We start from the raw sequence: 6,147 nt of genomic DNA, 5'->3' as shown, positions 1-6,147 counted from the left end.
GAACCAAGCGGAACATTCCCGAGTTCACTCATCTTATGTGTGTGCGCATTATGAATTTAAGACACACTAACCAGATGATTTTATATAAGCGATTTATACATAATCAGATATCACTGGTCATCACTGTGTGACATTCAAAACACACTAATGACTTTTTCGATTTGATTTCTTATTTTGTAACTTTGACTGTACCAAGGTTATTATCGTTAACGAAAACTAACGAAATAACGAAAACTAGAAGTGAAAAAACATTTTCCTTAACGGAAATAAAAATAAAAACAAAAAAAGGAAAACTAACTAAAACTGTAATGAGTGTTCACAAAACTAACTAAAATTAACTGAATTTATAGCAAAAATGCGTTTAGTTTTCGTTGATGTGTGCGTGTCATACAATAGTCAAGGGTGAAAATGAAGTTTAGTTTCCAGGTTTTTTTCTTGCTGTGTCTCATTATGCCAGCAGGTGGCAGTACGTTAGTCGAGTCGTCTGTGTTGCTGCTCCGTCCACGCGCAGAATCATGTCAGGAAAAGTCTGGAGAAAGCGCCAGCTTCCAATTTGGGATTACTTTGAATATGACTGTGTTTTGGATAAAGCAAGTGTCTTGTAGTGGAACGAGACAAATTATGAGGGACATTTCTAAAAGGAAAAAAATCCCACAAACCTTAAAGTGCACTTGAAAAGCTCACACAAGAAGGCTAACCTAGCTTACCTGGAGAAGGTAGGGGAGCACACTCAACCCTCATCCCCAGAAACAGAAGCTAACCCCAGGCAAGGCAGCGTGATGCATCCCGAGACAACAGGACTGGGATATCTACATAACTGTGTGAGTCAATTGCCTTAACACCCGGTGCTGCAAGAGTTAATAGTCTCATTGGGGCCAAGATATACATTTTATAGTTGCCTGGTATCAATGGTTGTTCATCTGCCTTTATTTATTTATTTAAAGAACCCATAGGTGGGAATGTGAGTTGTCTGTCTCTGCTTGTTAGCCCTGCGACAGACAGGCGACCTGTCCAGGGTGCAGGGTATGGTAGCTGGAATAGCAACATACCCAAGGATAAGCAGAAGAGAATGACTGATATGATGAAACTGGGATTTTGTTACACTTAATTATTGCAAACACAACTAAAACTATAACTGAAACTAATCAAAACTAAACTGAAACTAAGGATTTTCAAAAAATAAAAACTAAACTGAAACTAGCAAACAATTGGTAAAAACTAATTAAAACTGATATAAAATTGAAAATCTGAAGTCAAAACTAAATAAAAATAAAAACTAATGAAAACTGCAAAACTATTAAAACCCTGGACTGTACAGACTTTACATTAGCTCAGTCAGTGGCGGTCCTAGCCTGTTTGGTGCCCTGGGTGAACACTCCCTCTGCTCCCCCCCGCCCCCTCCGCCGACACACACACACACACACACACACATGAAGAGAGAGTATGCATAGTATGCAAACGGCTACCAAACAGCCATCATAATTCGTCATACAATGAGAACAGGACAAATCAACAACTGAAAATGACTAATTAATATTAAAATCTGTAACATAATGTATTGTTTGGAGTTTAGTCTGTTACTGTTACTATTTTTACCATTTCTTCTTAGAGCAACTGTAACCCACATAATTTCCTTAGGGATTAATAAAGTATTCTGATTCTGATTGTTTCAGGATGACCTGCCATTATCCAATCACACATCTGCTTACCTGTATCTTTTGCTCGTTTCTCCTCCTCTTCTTTTCTCTTTTTTCTAAACTGAGGACCTGATGGCTTTGAACTTTTCTTGTCCATCTTGGTTTTAATTTTGCACTCCAGTATGAACACCCATCCCCCAACCCAAGAATCATAACCTAACAGACCTACACCTTTTTTCACAGATTCGCTTTGTCTGGGTTTATTTCTGGGATTTCGCACAACCCAGGATTCAAATCATGAATACATAATGGGCTTGGATTTACAACACTATGAATGAAATGTGCTCTATTTGGAAGCAGCCCCCCCCCTCCCCTTTCGACGGGTTGTGTGTGAGACTTTAAATCATCAAACTGTAAATTATAAGTTTTAAATTGTTATTGATCCCTTTACCCCGAGTCCTAAAGTGTAGATTTATTTTCTTACTCTTCTTATATTTATTGTTTGTTTACTTGCACTGTTGTAACTGGAGCCTCGTCTTGTCTCTCTATATACTGGACTGTATGTAGTGGAGATGACAATAAAGTTTACTTTGACTTCAGCAGCGAGCAGGCGCACCGAGGGCTCTCGCGCTCACTTTTCGCGTATAGAATTTTGAAAAAACATCGGTGCAAATTATAAGTCTGTATCATGATGTCTGGTGTTTTCGTGTTTGTTGGTTTGTTTTTATTTTGTTTTATTTTGCGAGTTGGTTATCAGATACTGCTCCAGCCAGCCAGAGAATCCCCCGCCGCCCCGCCCTCTCCTCCCTGTGCCGCAAGCAGCAGGCGCACCTCGTAAACGGAGGGCGCCCTTACTCCCAGCAAATGGGCGATAGAAAACCGATCGGTCCCTACGACTTTCCCAAAATGCGCTGGCTGATGTCAGGGCAGCATGAGTACGAGCAATTTTTTTTTTTTTTTTTTTTTTTGCCGATGCCCGTGATGCCGCCCCCCACCACTATGCCGCCCCGGGCAACCGCCCATGTCGCCCATATCAAAAACCGCTACTGAGCTCAGTGCAGCAGCTATGCTCTCAAAGTCATTTAAATAGAAAAGTCCACAAACAGGAACGTTTGAAAGCTTTTAAATACAAGAGTCAGCAGGCAGAGCGCAGCAGTGCGCACACCTTCGTAGAAAAAGCAAACAAATAAACAACAACAACAATGGCGACTCTATGTACAGGTAAACACATGACCTCCACCTGTGAATTATATAATAAACACTACGGCCTGTTTTCTACAAACTGCATGAATGACTTCTGTATGATGTGTGGTGGTATAGGACTGCTTCACACAGACAGACTGGGACATATTTGGACACCAGGACCTAGAAACTTTCACAGGATCAGTTCTGGACTACATCAAGTTCTGTACTGCAAATGTGACTGTGGGCAAAAGCATTCAGGTTTTCCCAAACCAAAAACCCTGGATGACCAGCGAGGTCCGCTCACTCCTCAAAGCCCGTGATGCCGCCTTCAGGTCAGGTGACAGAGCTCTGTACAGGGCTGCTCAAGCTGACCTGAAAAGGGGAATTAAAAAAGCCAACACAGACCATAAAGGAAGCATCGAGTCCCACCTGTCCAGCAACAACACACGGGAGGTGTGGCAGGGAATACAAGACATCATAAACCACAGAGGCAGCACTGCGAAAACAGAAAACCTGAGTGTGCAGCTGGCAGAGGAAATAAACAGCTTCTTCGCCCGCTTTGAAACACCACAACAGCAGCATTCATCTGCCTCAGCCCTGCTCCCATCCTCATCCTCACCTGGTTCCTGCACTGCTCCACTCACTGTAACGGAGCACGATGTCAGACGTGTGCTCCTAGCAGTGAACCCCAGGAAGGCGGCCGGTCCAGACGGAGTACCTGGCAGGGTGCTAAGAGCGTATGCCCACCAGCTCACCCTCATCTTCACCCTCTCACTGGATCAGGCAGCCATCCCATCCTGTCTAAAATCAGCCACAATCATCCCAGTGCCGAAGAAGTCTCCCATCTCCAGCCTGAATGATTACCGCCCTGTGGCCCTCACACCGGTAATCATGAAATGCTTTGAGAGACTAGTCCTTCAGCACATCAAGGATTACCTCCCCCCAGAATTTGACCCCCACCAGTTTGCATACCGCGCAAACAGATCTACAGAAGACGCCCTCGCCACAGCCCTCCACGCTGTGCTGAGTCACCTAGAGCAGCGGCAGAGCTACGTCCGAATGCTCTTTGTGGACTACAGCTCAGCCTTTAATACAATCATCCCGGACATCCTCATCACCAAACTGGTCACTCTTGGCCTCCCTCCTCTCACATGTGCATGGATAAAGGACTTTCTCACAAACCGGCCCCAGACTGTAAGACTCCGCCCTCATCTCTCCTCCACTCGCACACTGAGCACCGGCTCCCCACAGGGCTGTGTGCTGAGTCCCCTCCTGTATTCTCTCTACACCCACGACTGCAGTTCGACCCACAACAACAATCTCATCATCAAGTTTGCTGATGACACCACGGTAGTCGGACTCATCTCAAAGGGAGACGAGGCAGACTACAGAGAGGAAGTCCTGAAGCTGGCAGCCTGGTGTTCAGAAAACAACCTGGCACTGAACACTAAGAAAACCAAAGAGCTCATTGTTGACTTCAGGAGACACAGCACTGACTTAGCCCCCCTCTACATCAACGGGGAGTGTGTGGAGAGGGTCCACACCTTCTGGTTCCTTGGTGTCCTCATCTCTGCTGACATCTCCTGGACAGAAAACATCTCAGCGGTCGTCAAGAAGGCCCAACAGCGGCTGCACTTCCTGAGAGTCCTCAGGAAGTACAAGCTGAACTCCAACCTGCTGCTGACCTTCTACCGCTCGTCCATTGAGAGCCTGCTAACCTACTGCATCACGGTATGGTACGGCAGCTGCACCAAGGCGGTTAGAGCGAGGCTTCAGAGTGTGGTCAAGACAGCACAAAAGATCATCGGCTGCCCTCTCCCCTCCCTGATGGACATTTATTCCTCCCGCTGCCTCAGCAGAGCAGCAAACATCATCAAGGACAGCTCCCACCCTGGCTTCAACATGTTCAGCCTGCTTCCCTCAGGGAAGCGCTACAGGTGCATCAGCACAAAAACCCACAGACTCAAAAACAGTTTCTTCCCCAAAGCCATAACCACCCTGAACTCACACATGCACCGATAACACAGCCCCCCACTTCCCACTTCCTCTATGGACCACCACTGTGCAATACCAAACTCTATGTGCAACTGTATAGTGGCAATAAAGCCACTATACAGTTGTATAGTGGCTTTATTTTCATAGTAACTTTAAGCTAGCATCACAAAGACAGTAGAAAACAATGTCTACAAACACATGCCAAAGCTGGTATATCAACACCACATTAACTCACTCATTTATTAGAATCACTGCTGTCTATTTCAGTCCTTTTACCTGGGAGCACTGCCTTATTTGCAGGAAGTCAGGGAGAATGGATTCTGGACTGTTCCCATACTTTTGCTTGTGGCCCTCCGTGTGAATGGATAACAAACCTGAGCGATTAGCAGGGGTAGAGGGCCTCTCCTGGCTCCTATCTGTGGGGCTGATTACAACATATAATGTCCAATGAACGGACTGATAACATTTAAAGCAAGTGTGAGGGATGCAGACAGGCTAATCCATCCTCTCCATTCCCATATTTTGGAGGTAAGCTCTGATAAATCCTGCTCTATGGGAACGAGCATTGTAGAGTTCGGTCTCAGAATATGGGAATGCCAGTGGTTGCAGTATCTCATCTCAATATCTCTCAGTATTGAGACTGCAGTGATGACAAGTCTTGCTTCTTCTAATGAGAAAGATGGTGCCCCAAACTGTATCAAGGTCTTCCTCATGCTCGTGTTCCAGTGCACACGTTGCTGACACCAACAGGCCTGATGGTCAAGGGCAGTCCTGGCAGCGCTATGACCTCAGAGACTGGATGTGTAGTCCGCTCTGAACTGTCTGAGCCATTGGTCAAATCATTCTGCAAACCTTGATTGCAAATCTGCAGAAGATGGTTTGTCAGTGCTGATGAGGAGGGGAAACAGTTTTATCTTGATTTATACAAGTTGCTCGGTTTGTTTTGTTTTTTTCTTGGTCGTACCATTGTTGCTTCCTTATCCCCAAGCATTTATTCACAACTGCACTTTTACTACGCAACCTTTCAGAAGCTTCCTGGTGTGTTTCATCTCACTGTGCTGCTGTATAACCCAAGTACTCGAACTTAAGCTTCATGGAACAAACTGATGATTGAAGATGTCTTTCAGAATTTCAACTGCAAATCAGGTGCAGCTGGTGTTACCACAAACAAAACAAAGAAAGACGGGGTAGGTGTGGATCTCTTTCCCCCCTAACATATGAAATCATTACAAAAATGAATTTTGCATGAATCTTTGTCTAATATTAAAATGGATCTGATGATCTGAAATGTGACAAATATACAATACAGCACTGCATTTACAATAATACA

Source organism: Oreochromis niloticus, linkage group LG4, assembly GCF_001858045.2.
Source record: "Oreochromis niloticus isolate F11D_XX linkage group LG4, O_niloticus_UMD_NMBU, whole genome shotgun sequence".
NCBI lineage: Eukaryota > Metazoa > Chordata > Actinopteri > Cichliformes > Cichlidae > Oreochromis > Oreochromis niloticus.
The sequence above is the reverse complement of the archived record's forward strand: the minus strand, read 5'-3'. Positions refer to the sequence as shown.